Raw genomic sequence first — 14448 nt, 5'->3', positions numbered from 1 at the left:
CAACACAGGGGCAGCATGTGCGGGACGCAATCGGGTCTGTGTGCTACTGAGTGAGGAGGAGGTCAGCCCTCATCCGCTTCTGATTTGCTGCCCTGTTGGTTTGCTTTCTTTAGGTGGGTTAGGAAGTGCCTCCTATGTGCCAAGCATCTCTGAATTCCTCAGTGAAGTCTCACAACCATCACGTAAGCTGACATGACCATCAATTACCCCCATTTCACAGAAGAGAAACTGAAGCTCCGAGTGGGTAAATTAATTGACCAAACCTCACAGCTGCTATATCGCAGGTCACTCCTACCTCCTGTTGCCCTACCCACCACCAGGGAAGAGCCATTTGGGCCCCTGGTCCTGGCTGGAACATTCTAGAAAATGCCCACCACAGAACAAGATGGCTCCTGCTTCTCAGTTGCAGGAAGTGGTTCCTTTCACTATTTCTACTCAAGTCTCAGGGCCACCACCCCCTCCCCATCCAACCTTTCTTCCCCAGCCCCATGGAGCTGAATTCCCCCCTGCTTGCATCCTCAGCCTCTGGTGGCCAAGCAAGCCTGGAGCAGGTACTTCAAAGCTCCCTGCTTAATTGTGCCTTCCCTGCACATCATTAGGCAGAGCACAGCAAACAAATTAAACACACGTTTTCTTCTGAGACCTGTGCAGGACGGCACCGGCACCATTCTCGGTGGTGTTTGTGCTGATGGGCTGGTTGCCCAGGTTTGGATGGGGCAGGAAGCGCTCCGGTGCTGGAACATGCTTACCTGTTTCTTCCTCCTCCACCCCTGGACAGAAGGTCGGTGGTTCTTGGAGAAGAATGGTTCCTTTGTGTTTTCTTTCCTTTCTTCCTGTGCCTAATTAGGAATTATGCTTGGGAATCAAGCTAATTAATCTCTGACAGTTCAGGGTGAGATCAAGCTGCTCGCACTATCAGTGTTGATCAATAACTCACTGCTGAAAGAATCTGGAAAACAACCCTGGCTCCTTTCAGCACAGGCTTTAATGAGGAAGAGGGAGGACGGCCCCGGGGGAAAGACTGGACTGAGTAGGCAGAGGATCCTCTGGTGAAGCTACGAGCCATTGCTTCCTGCATGTGAGGGGCCTCACAGGCAGGGCTTTCCAATGCCCAGGCCCAAGCCAGGGGTGGGAGCTTCGTTACTGTGCTGCTTTGTTGCATAACCTAACGTGTCTTGAACTGCAAAGTAGTCACTGGGAATACTCAGAAGATGGTGGAAAACATGGCCAATGGCTGGGTTGTATTTCAGGACAAAGTGACCCCTCTGGCTTTCTGACCAGACGCCAGAAATAGGCTTGCTCCCAACACTGGGCTGCCACCTCAGCCCAGCGAGGACCAACTATCCAGGAGAAAAGATGCCATCTTGGAGGAAATAGAGCTGCAGAAGGCCCGGAAAATGAGAGACAGCATAAAATCCCATAGGGCTGCCAGGGACAGGGAAGGAAGGGCCTCACCCTGGGAGCAGAAGAAATGTGGTCTGGTTAGAGCTTCTAGAACATTTATGTTGTCCTGGGGTCCTCATGGCCTGGGCAGGTATCATAGTCTATTTTCTGATGCTATGACAGAATACCTGAGACTGGGTAATTAAAAAGGAAAAACAGACATTTAATACTTAAAATTCTGGAGGCTGGTAAGTGCAAGATGGAAGGGCGGGCATGTGTTGAGGGCCTTTGTGCTGTGTCATCCATGGTGAAAGGTGGCAGGGCAAACCAGCTCAGGAGCAGAGCCCTCAAGACCTCTTGTGGGAAGTCAAAAAGTTCCTTTTTAAAGTTTCTTTCTTGTTAAATCGTAAGTGTGCTAGTAACTCTGTTAAGCTCTATCCTATGTAGCAGCTGTTAGACATGCTGTGCTTACAGGCATGTAGTACATTCTATGTACTTCAACCAAGATATCTGTGCTAGATGTGCTCCCAGGCATGTCCCAGCTTTCCATTGCTTTTACCTGCTTAGAAAAGTTTTAAGTTGTTACCCAATTGGGTTTTAGTTGAGATTCTCAGGTCTGGCTCCAGCCAATGGAGAGCAGACACAGCAGTAAGGATGACCCCAAATGCGTAAGGAGTAAATTTGTGTGTATTCCCTTTGTTCTTTGTACTCTCATGTTAAGATGGCTAGTGAGAGTGCCCTTCCTGCAGTCCAGGAAGTAAAAATCATGTCGCTGAAAGATCCTTTGTCTCAGTGCTGATTTTTCTTTGCCGCACTGAACATCCATTTCCAACATCTACTTCCAACACCTCTAATTAGGCCCCAACCCTCAACACTGTTGCATGAGGGATTATGTTTCCAACATATGCTTTTCTGGGGACACATTCAAACTGTGGCAGAAGGTTCAACCTTCAAAGATACAGCGATGTCCCTTGCCTCTAGAGGGAAAGATGCAGTTGGTTTTTTTTCCAGGGAGACTATTAAGAAGCCAGAGAACTAAAAACAGTGGGTAACTGAAAAAGAACTCTAGAACTGAGGGAACCTAGGATGGGGTTTTTTTATTTTTTTTTGAGACTGAGTCTTGCTCTGTCACCAGGCTGGAGTGCAGTGGTGCAATCTTGGCTCACTGCAACCTCCACCTCCTGGGTTCAAGTGATTCTTCTGCCTCAGCCTCCCAAGTAGCTGGGATCACAGGCGCGTGCCACCAAGCCCAGCTTTTTTTTTTCCTTGTATTTTTAGTAGAGATGGGATTTTACCATGTTGGCCAGGATGGTCTCGATCTTTTAACTTCATGATCCGCCTGCCTCGGCTTCCCAAAGTGTTGGGATTACAGGCGTGAGCCACCGCGCCCAGCCAGGATGGTTTTTAAGACTTTTGGAAGTCCCAGCCTATGTCGTATCAAATAGATTTAAAATATTTTTGTTTTTTTTTGAGATGGAGTCTCACTCTGTGGACCAGGCTGAAGTGCAGTGGTGTGATCTCGGCTCACTGCAAACTCCGCCTCTGGAGTTCAAGTGATTCTTATGTCTCAGCTTTACAAGTAGCTGAGACTACAGATGCACGCCAATACACTCAGCTAATTCTTGTATTTTTTAGTAGAGACAGGGTTTCACCATGTTGGCCAGGCTGGTCTCCAACTCCTGACCTCGTGATCCACCTGCCTTGGCCTCCCAAAGTACTGGGATTACAGGTGTGAGCCACCATGCTGAGCCTCAAATTTATTTATTTTTTTTAAGATTCCACATATAAATGGGATCATGTAGTATTTGCCTGGCCTACTTCACTTAATATAATGTCCCCTGGGTTCATCCATGTTGTTGTCAACATGACAGCATTTTCTTCTGTTTTAAAGCTGAACAGTACTTCATTGTATAAATATACCATGCTTTCTTTATCCATTTATTCACTGAGGGACACTTAGGTTGATTCTGTATCTTGGCTATCGTGAATAATAGTGTAATGAACAAACATGGGAGTGCAGATATTTCTTAAACATACTGATTTTATTTCCTTTGGCCATATACCCTGTAGTGTGATTGCTGGAGCAAATGGTAGTTCTTTTTGTAATTTTTTGAGCACCTCCATACTGTTTTCTATAATGGCTGTAGTATTTATATTCCCACCAACAGTGTGCAAGGGTACCCCTTTCTCTACTTCCTTGCCAACATATTATCTTTTGTGTGTGCATGCATGTGTGTGTGTCTCTGTGTGTGTGACACAGTCTCACTCTGTCATCCATGCTGGAATGCAGTGGTGCAATTGTATCTCACTGCAGCCTCGAACTCCTGAGCTCCAGCAATCTTCCCACCTCAGCCTCCCAAAGTTGCTGGGTCTACAGGCGCACACCACCATACCTAATTTTAATTTTTTTGTAGAGACAGGGTCTCACTTTGTTGTCCAGGATGGTTTCGAACTCCTGAGTTCAAGTGATCCTCCTGCTTAGGCTTTCCAAAGTGTTGGGATTACAGGCATGAGCCACTGTGCCCTGCCATCTTTGATAACAGCCATTCTGCCATGTGTGAGGTAATATCTCATTGAGTCATTAACTTACATTTCCCTGATGGTTAGTGATGTTGAGCATTTTCTCATACACATGTTGACCATTTGTATGCCTGTTTTTGAAAAAAGTCTATTCAGGTCCTTTGCCCAATTTTCAATTGGGTTCTTGGTTTTCTTGTCATTGACTTTTATATTTTGGATTTTACCCCCTTATCAGAATGTGGGGCTTACTAATTTTTTTTCCAGGTTGTCTCTTCATTGTTGTTTCCTTTGCTGTGAAGCCTTTTAGTTTGATATAATATTATTTGTCCATTTTTGCTTTTGTTGGCTGTGCTTTTGGGGATCATATTAAAAAAACCATTGCCCAGACCAATGTCACGGAGCTTTTATCCTGTTTTCTTCTAGCAATTTTATAGTTTCAGGTCTTATGTTTAAGTCTTTAATCCACTGTCAACTGATTTTTGTTTGTGGTATGAGATAAAGGTCTAATTTCATTCTTTTGCATCAATTTTCCCAGTACTATTTACTGAAAAGACTGTCCTTTCCTCATGGTGTGTTCTTGACACCGTCAAAATCTATTTTCTATAAATACACAGACTTACTTCTGGGTGCTTTTTTCTGTTCCATTGGTCTATGTGTCTTTGGTGTCAGTACTGTACCGTTTTGATTGCTATAACTTCTTAGTATATTTTTAAGTCAGGTAGTGTGATGCCTCCAGTTTTGTTCTTTTTGCTCAAGGTTGCTTTGGCTATTTGGGGTCTTTTGTGGTTCTATTCAAATCTTAGGATTTTTCTCTGTGAAAAAGTCATTGAAATTTTTATAGGGGTTGCATTAAGTTTGTAGATCACTTTGGGTAGTATGGACATTTGAACAACATTAATTCTTCCAGTCCATGAACATGGGATATTTTTCCATTTATTGGTATCTTCTTCAATTTATGTTTTATAGTTTTCAGTGTATTGGTTTTTCACCTCTTTGGTTTTATTCCTATTTTATTTTTAGCTATTGTGAATAGTATTGTTTTCTTGATTTTTTTCATTGTTAGTGTATAGAAATGCTACTAATTTTTGAATGTTGATTTTTGTTACTGCAACTTTACTGAATTCATTTGTTCTAAGTTGTTTGGTATAGGATTATGTTGTCTGCAAACAGGGACAACCAAACTTCTTCCAGTTTGGATGTCTTTTCTTTCTCTTGCATAATTTCTCTGGCTAGGATTACTGTGTTGAACAGAAGTGGCTAGAGTGGGCATGCTTGTCTTGTTCTTGATCTTAGATAAAAAGCTTCTAACTTTTCACCGGTGAGTTAGGATGTTAGCTCTGGGTTTGTCATATATGGTTCTTCATTGTGTTAAGGTACATTCCTTTTATACCAAATTTAGTAAGATGAAATACATTAAAGTGAGCTCAAGTTCCACATTAAATAGTAATTTAGTTTTGCTGTAACAATTCTGTATGACTTTTTAAATTGTTTTTGAAATTAATTTCATTTGCAGTTTTTTTTTTTCTTTTGGCACCATAGTACTTTTTCAGATTGCAAATGTTTTCACAAGCTTTCAAAGACTTGGAAATCTTGCACACGGTGCTCACCAGGCCCAAAGACAAAATGGGCACAGATCCTGTGGACTCAGCCTAGTGGAGCACTGACCCTCTAGAGTGAGAAAAGAGACCCTGGCAGAAGGCAGCAGTGGTACCACATGACAGTTTGGGGGAGGGATTGAAAGTCTATGTCAAAGGGAACAGAAAACCTTTTCAGGTTGTCTTCTGGCAATGATTTTTTATTTTTTATTTTTTTATTTTAAAGACGAGGTTTCACCATGTTGGTCAGGCTGGTCTTGAACTCCTGACCTCAGGTGATCTGCCCGCCTTGGCCTCCGAAGTGCTTGGATTACAGGCATGAGCCACCACGCCCGGCCCTGGCAATAATTAGAGAGAGAAAGAAAATGAACATAGGAAAGATATTTCTACTCCCATATACATGCTCCAGTATAGGCCCATGTAAGAAAGCCTAGGGCTGAGGGCGCTCACAGGGCAGCACCTCCAAAAGATGAGGATATTGTGAGCTTCCTAAGCCAGGTAGCCACAAAGACGTTGTGGACCATCCGCTGACCTAGCAGGCAAGGAGTGTCACTTGGCCTGTGAAGAACACTAGAATACAGCTGGCGCCTTTCTTATCTACATTCAGGTCCAACATCCACTGATTCAACCAACCATGGATCAAAAATATTGGGGGAAGAAAAAACTAATTATAAATTAACAATGGGCCAGGTGCAGTCTCTATAATCCCAGCACTTTAGGAGGCCGAGGCAGGAAAATAGCTTGAGCCTGTAAGTTTAAGATCAGCCTGGGAAACGTGGGGAGATTCCATCTCTACCAAAAATAAAGTGGCTAGGCATAGGGGTGCACATTTATGGTCCCAGCTACTCTAGAGGCTGAGGCAGAAGGACTGTTTGAGCCAGGCAGGTTGAGGCTGCAGTGAGCCATGTATATGGCACTGGACTCTAGCTTTGGCAGTAACATAAGACACTGTCTCAAAAAGCAACAACAACAACAACAACAACAAAACATTACAGGCTGGACATGGTGGCTCATGTCTATAATCCCAAGGACTTTGGGAGGCCAAAATGGGAGGATCACTTGAGCCCAGGATTACAATGAGCTAGGAGCATACCACTGCACTACAATCTGGGTGACGGAGCAAGACCCTGTTTTCAGAACAAAACAATGCAATACTGAAACTACTACAGATGAAAAAACCAATATAGCGTAATAACTATTTACATAGGATTTATATTGTATTAGGTGTTACAAGTAATCTAGAGATGATTTAAAGTATGCGGGAGGATGTGTGTTGATTGTACGCAAATACCATGCCCTTTTATATAAAGGACATGAGCATCCAGAGATTTTACTGTCCTTAGGGGGTCGTGGAACCAGACCCCAACAGACACGGAGGGATGAATGTATGAAACATAGCAACTTTAGGGGCTCATATCCAGATTACATAAGCCCACACCAGAGCCAAAGAAGATGGAAGACGAATGGGATTCATTCTTCCAGATAACATGTGTAGGTTTACTTGACTGTGGAATGCCAAAGGACAAAGAACTACAAATTTTGAAAGACACATTGGCCCAATGAGATCAGCTATTGTCCCAGTGACTTCAGAAGAATTTGGTTTTATTTTGCCCTTTTGTAGGAAGTAGATGGGGTGCTGTGGAAGCCATGAAGTGCACCTGACGTCTCCCTTCAAAGACAAGCTGTCTGTAGAGTAGTTGGCTGTCAGCTTCTGGCTGCAGCACTTTTGTTAGTGTTCAAACTGAGGCCTCAGTCACCCCAGGTAATTCCCAGTCAGTGACTGACCAAAACAGGGACACTGGTACTTTGCCATTCCTGCCTAATACATGCCTCCTTTATGGGCAATCTTTGTGGCAGAACTCCCACACTGGGCTGCTCAGGCCATCTTCAGAACTGCAGGCAGTCTGAGGCTCTCCCTGCCTAATCGTTTTTCCTCATGTGCCCTTTCTTTTACAAATGCCAAACCTGCATCATTGTCTGAAGGCCATCCCTGTCTACTTTTGATTCCTTGCCCCTTTCACTTTCACAGGTACACCTTCTAATAAATCCTTTGCATTTCTAACTTCATCTTGGGATCTGCTTCTTAAGAACCCAAACTCATGCAGCTGTCTACCTTCACAGTGTGACTGGGCAAAGCTCACCGACTCACTTTTTTTTTTGGACAGTTTTGCTCGTTCCCCAGGCTGGAGTGCAGTGGCATGACCTCAGTTCACTGAAACCTCCTCCTCCCGGGTTCAAGTGATTCTCCTGCCTCACCCTCCCTAACAGCTGGGATTACAGGTGCCTGCCACCATGCATGGCTAATTTTTGTACTTTTAGTAGAGACAGGATTTTACCATGTTGGCCAGGCTGGTCTCAAACTCCTGACCTCAAGTGATCTGCCTACCTCAGCATCCCAAAGTGCTGGGATTAACAGGTGTGAGGCACCACACCCAGCCAGACTCACTCTTTTGAAATGTGAAGGTCTAAAGAAAAATCCTCTTAAAATGTAGCCATGGAGGGGCACTGAAAAGAAATGCAGTGTTTCACTGGATGGCTGCAAAAGAATGTAGACTCCTACAAAGATGGTTTCACATCTTCTGGGGGTTTATTTTACCATTTACCTCTGACAGGATGGCTGAAGAGGAATCATCCTGGGAGCTGGTTATAATATTATTTATTTTAAAAATATTTATCATTTATTATGAATTATGTGACAAGAACCATAAGAGCTTTCCATACATTGTTTCATTCAATACTTACACAATTCTAATAGTTATCTCCATTTTTCAGATAAGAAAATGAAGTTAATCAGACGTTGAGCTTAGATTTGAATCAAGGACTATTTAATGCCAAAGCTTACATTCTTTAACCTTTAAGACACACACACACACACACACACACACACACACACACACTCTCAATGTGTATTTAAATTTTGAGTTTCCAAGGAAAAATAAAACATGAACTAGAGGAGAGAAACATAAAATAAAACAAGTATGGAGAAAAATGAAGACATTGAGTAGAAGTGGTAGAAATCTGCAGAAAAAGACAAAAAGGCAGGGAGGTTTTGCAGGGAAAGTTTTAAGCGTCAATCTTTTACTAATTATGTGTTCCTAGAAACATACAGTATCTCTGGGTCTCAGTTTTCATAGATCTATTAATGAGGTCCTTTACTAGATGGTCTCTAGATTTGAGTTCTAACATTATATATTTTCTTCTTAGAGCGTTCTATTTATCATTTTGTATAAAATCAACAAGTTTAAAAGCTTTCACTAAATCCCACGAGAAGCAAAATGTTGTTAGGCACCCAGCGTGAAGAGAGGATTTCATAATTCACCAAGAGAAGCAATCTGCTAGCATAGCAAGAGGATGTGACAATGACCATGGGTTTCATGTGCACAGGTCCTAATAAAAGTCATTCATTGCCAAAAAAGTCTGTCCAGTTTGTTTCAGGCTCTTGCTTGGCATGAAGTCCTCATGAATAATCATTGTGCATCTTTTTTTGTTTAAAAACTGGGATAAAAGCAAACTTTCAATCTTTTACCTTTTAAACAGTATACAATACCATTACCTACTTAGGACATACTTTTTTTTGTGAGAAAAGGTGTGTGAAATGTGAAAAGTGCTTTGAAGAATAACTTAAAAAGCCTCATTTGAGTCTTTTTCCATCTTCTTCATTTTTCTCTAGATCTACAAATGAGTAGATTTTCTATAACTACTAATTGCTGTTTCATCAATCTTCAGGGAAAAGTTAAAAGGCCAGCCACAATCAGTAGTGAGGGCAAGAGGAGAAGCTCTAGACCAGATTACCAACTCAGCTCCACAAGCCTGACTCTGTCCTGAAGGGTTTCCCAGATAATGTAGGTAAATGCAGTTAGGAAAAGCAGTGTGAGTGTTTCTGGGAGGAATGAGATGGAGAAAAGGAAACAAAACACATTATTCTTTGAGAAAGAGAAATGTAAAAAACTCACTAGTTTACTGTGTTAAAAAAAAGATGGCACATTTATTGCTACATAAATGTTATATACATACTGTGTTTTCTGTTACAGTGACAGAAAAAAATTTGAACTTCTTGCTGCTGGTTGAAAAGTTTTATCAATAATACCTTGAATTTGACACAGGATACAAATCTGCAATAAACCAACAATGGAAACTGGAGAACAAGATGAGAAGCAATTCATCTCCAACAAGTAGCTCTTACAATACTCCATAGGTACTACACGGTATGCTAGAATCCTACTATGGTCTTAAAATGCTATTGTAAATTTCTGATATTAATGAACAGGTTATGGTAAATAACCCTACATTTTTACTACCTAATATAATAAAATAAAGTAAGAAACTTTTTACTGAAAACTTTTTGATTTCAAAAATCTAGAAAGAGTAATATTTAGAATTCAAGAAATTTTCTTACAAGATTATTGTATAAAAGACTAGCTACAGTGAAAAATAAGCCAAATGTTTTCTTCTTTCTATTTTATGAAGGAAAGCTTCTGGGCATACTGCAAAGTCTAATATAGCGAAAAAGACAACAAGCTCCGAAGAAAAAAAGGCCAGGCAGTGGCATATGTTCACTCACACATCATAAGCAACAACTTCTGTTTAGCTGATTAACACTGAAATGAAGAACAAGGCCACAGATAGAGTCTGATGTAACTGGAGAATATATGCAAATTAAAGTAACCAAAAGTCCACTAAGTTCACAAATGACTGATTTGTAAGGAATCATCCTGATTAGAGTATCAGAAGTTCTGTCTTAATTGTTTTTGTTCTTTCAAATTAACAGAAATCTTTAAGCTACATAGTGATTTGGGTCCTTTCTTCTGTGTGCTGATTGCCAGTGTTGATATTGGCTACAAGGAATTATTAAGCCAAGATACCTTGCTCAGCATGTTTTTCTCTCCCAGGGTTGTTGTGGTGGAAGACAGGTTCCATGGAAGTTCAGAGTGATCATGTCTTTAAAAACAACTCCTAAGGATTAGAGACAAGAGAGTGCCTGAATGCACAGTATTAAGGTGGACTGACGAGTACTGGTTTAATGCTAATCTGGCTCATCATTTTGGGACAGGGGCAGATGGTTTGCAGTTGATTAAATCACCCACTGAATTCTTCCCCATTGACCAGCCATCCAAATGACAGAGAAATAAAGGCTAGGATAAGGAAACACGGGTGACCATTGCTCTTGTATTCCATTAGGTAATTAGCCTCAGAGTGGTGTGTTCATTTATCACACTACCTGCCATGGTGACTACTGGGTTTTGTTATGTTCACCATAATCACAGCCTGAAAAAATCGTCTTTATATTTTAAATGTATTTTGTGCTTACTTACAGCTAACACTTTACAAGTACTGTATGTAGTACTTACTGCTTGGAAAACAAAGCAATTTCTAAAAAGTAGATTCTTCCCTTGTAATTTACACTTTTGCTATTACAAGCTTTCCTATGAGATCTAGAAGCTTGAAAAGTCTTGGTTATTATTAGAAATAAAGCAATGTTTATTTGGGGGAAAACCTAGAGAACAAAATTTCCCCTTTTAAAATCCTAGCTAGGCTATGGTCACAGATGGTCTCTGCTTACCACCGTAAGGTAAATGTGCAAAAGCACACAGGGTTGCATGGAGGCAACTGGACTGTGACCATAAACTATTCAGATTCAGAGATCTAATATAACACCCACAAAGAGAAAATAAACATAAACCAAAAAATGAGAGCAAGAGAAATGCTATACCAAGTAATATTTTCCTAATTCATGGAAAACACTATTCATATGGCAAAAGGATAGGAGAGGGCAACAGAAGACTTTTCCCTTCCTTTTTTAAGACACTAATAGGTATGCCGGGAATGCTAAGGGCCAATGGTTGTCACTGCTTTGTTCTCTGCACGTGAACTGCTTTAATGTATGCTGGCATCAGCTGAGTGTAGATCAGCTTTCCACATTAACTTTTTCCCTTTATATGTAGACCTTACAGTTTCATAACAATAAATAAAATTTGTAGTTACAATGCATTTGTCAATTCAGTTTAGGCACAAGGCAACTTCCACGGTGAGTGGAGAGATCGAGACAGTCTCTGATTGTGCAGAAGCGACACACAGCTTGCAACAAAATGATTTGTTGCAAACATCTCATGGGCTGATGTTCTATCTGATGAGCTTCCTATCTTCACTTCTGATGGAAGTGTTGACCAGTTGCTTTGATCGTAGGATTACATTTGAGTTTCTTGCTTCAAGTGTTTTGTTTTTTCTTCTCCCTCCTGTCAGGTCTGTGTCTTCAGATAATCTGAGTTGTCCAAGTCCTTATGAGGAGAGGTCACCTTCTATCTAGCCTACTGATAACTCTGGAACTGTGGCAGGGACAGCCAAGGGAGAGGACAGTACCAGTTAGTACATAATTGTTAAATAAAACACCTTTCCCCTCCCATCAGCAAAACAAGTTGGTATTCCTCATCTATACCCAGGTCTGCACTAAATTTGTAGTCTGCTAAGTAACTTATAAATGAACTTCCTCCTTTTAAGGTATAATGAAATGGTTTTACTTGATGTGTATGGTAAGGGTCATTTTTTGTGTGTGGTTGTTTTGAGACAGGGCCTTGCTCTATCACCCAGGCTGCAGTGCAGTGGCATGATCATGGATGGCTCACTGCAGCCTTGAACTCCTGGGCTCAAGCAATCCTCCTGCCTCAGTCTGAGTAGCTGGGACTACAGGTGTGCACCACCACACCCAGCTATATGGTTAAGATTTTTTAAGGAGATCATTTGATTACAGAATCACAAACTATAGGAGTATAAAACAGCTGCAGTAATTATGCAAACCTTCATTTTAACAACACTCAAGTTGGCAATAACTGAGCTCTGAGGTGCTACTCATTCATTGTTCAGTAGTGAGACAATAGTAAAGCACTCATTTCACTGCTGCATCCACTCATCCATACTGTGTTAACAGTTTACATTTATTTCACCTACACTGAGAGAATCTGAGGTTAGAGGCTACTCTGCATTCATTTTCATATTGGTCCCAGTTCCTGGTCCACAGTAGGTCCTCAACACGTTTGCTCAATATTTATTAAGAACATTTTACTCTATTAGTATAAATTCTATACATACCTATGTTCCCAATATCATATGTCTAGTAATTCTGAATTTTCTACTTTAAGAATTTTTAATAGTTTTAGAAAAAATCGTAACTTCGACTTCCTTGTTAAACAATAACCACAGTATTGTTTAGGTATACAGTGATGCTCTTAGGAATGGAAAACTAAGAGAGTCAAAGCTACTTGGCCTATATTATACGGTAGCACATTTTTGTACGTTTACAGCCAATCCGTGGTCATTTCTTAGCCATTTTGATTCTAGTGGCATTTTTCCTCCTGCTCTGTCTCTTGCTGCTTTTAACTTGCTATCCAGATCATGAAACTAGATAACTACCTTTATTAAATTAGCAACCTTAACACACATTCTAAGATGGCAAACACCAGCCTACAAAATCTACGTAACAAAGTATATTCATTACATGTTGCCTATCTTGATGCCTTTTTAACCTTAAAAGAATTCTTGATCCTTTTTTGATAGATGGGAATGCTCAAAGTTTAATTTTAACCGAAGTGGGAGAATTCCCACATTATATAAAGGCGTAAGGATAGAGCTATGAAAGCAGTATGAGATACAAAATTAGCAAAAACACAGGAAGTAAACAGAAGGAAATGAGAGATAAGAATGAGAAGACAAAGTTGAAAGAGTCAGAGAAAGACTGGGAAGAAAACAAGAGGAAATGGGTAGAACTAACTTGAGAGAGGCAAGAAAAATAAAAGTGGGCTCCAAGAGAAGTCTTAGGGGAGAATGACAGGTGCTCTTTTTCACAGCTTGGTGGTTATCTGGGACCTGAGCATAAGAAGTTACCTCTCCCATCACTCTTCTTTGAAATAATCTATCAATTTAGAAAGTCTCTTTTGCACTGAGAAATAGTGGCATGTTTTTATTTTAAAATTTCCAGGTTTATTTTTTGGCTGGGCTCAGTGGCTCACGCCTGTAATCCCAGCACTTTGGGAGGCCAAGGTGGGCAGACTGCTTGAAGTCAGGAGTTCGAGACCGGCCTGAGCAACATGGCAAAACCCCGTCTCTACTAAAATTACAAAAAAAATAGTTGGGCGTGGTGGTGCAGGTCTGTAATCCCAGCTACTCAGGAGGCTGACGTGGAAGAATTGCTCAAACCCAGGAGGCAGGGGTTGCAGTGAGCTGAGATCACACCATTGTACTCCAGCTCCGGCAACATACTGAAACTCTCTCAAACAAACAACAATAAAAACGAACAAATAAAAAACTTCAAATTTATTTTTGAAGCAAAAATAACTTATTGTTTCATAGTAGCCTATATTTTCCACAGAGTATGAAACAATGATTTAGGTTTCAGAGATTCTGTAAACCGGTTCTTGCCTAAAGTCTCTGACATGAGCAATCTGTTATACTGCTGGATACTTTTTGTTGGGGAGGTAATTTGAGGTCTTCTCTAGTGTCCTAATGTTACAGTTATAACTGACTTCTGAAATAACTGCTGTTAAGTCTTCCTTTCTTTTACCCTGAATGAAATCTTCAGTGTTGTCTGGTTTGACCCTCTGTGGTCTTGTTTGACCCTATATAGGTAGTGGTGGTAGGAACTAAATCCCTCAGGAAAAGGTGGGTTACTAATATTTGTAGTTTATCAAATATTCTATCAAATTCCAGACTTTCAGCTCAAAATGAGATAGCTACAAAGCTGACAAAATGAAACTGTACTTGATATGTTTTTTCTGTTCCACATCTCGCACTCATCTGCCTTTACTTACTACTTTTAATCGGCTGATAAAATTGGGAAAAAACCCAACATACTGCCAAAGGCAGATTATAAAAATCAAGTTATCAGTTCTATTCCTAATCCATTCTGCTAGCCAAATATGTAGTTATAGTCTATATTAATTTCAGTTACCTAAATAATAAC

At 40.8% G+C, this 14448-nt stretch overlaps 1 protein-coding gene across 10 annotated transcripts in view; it reads right to left on the bottom strand.

The window, feature by feature from the left end:
* Nucleotides 1-9463: 9463 nt before the first annotated feature.
* Nucleotides 9464-14448, bottom strand: part of TCF12 (transcription factor 12) — a 370294-nt gene continuing 365309 nt past the window's right edge. For 7 of the 10 annotated variants that reach the window (XM_039468699.2, XM_039468700.2, XM_039468695.2 and 4 more), the window contains one exon: nt 9464-11821. The gene's annotated coding sequence lies outside the window, so the exon portion shown is untranslated. The remainder of the gene's footprint in view (nt 11822-14448) is intronic. The other 3 variants (XM_039468698.2, XM_074393825.1, XM_010339601.2) reach the window with 1 other exon arrangement.

Source organism: Saimiri boliviensis, chromosome 2, assembly GCF_048565385.1.
Source record: "Saimiri boliviensis isolate mSaiBol1 chromosome 2, mSaiBol1.pri, whole genome shotgun sequence".
NCBI lineage: Eukaryota > Metazoa > Chordata > Mammalia > Primates > Cebidae > Saimiri > Saimiri boliviensis.
The sequence above is the reverse complement of the archived record's forward strand: the minus strand, read 5'-3'. Positions and strand labels throughout refer to the sequence as shown.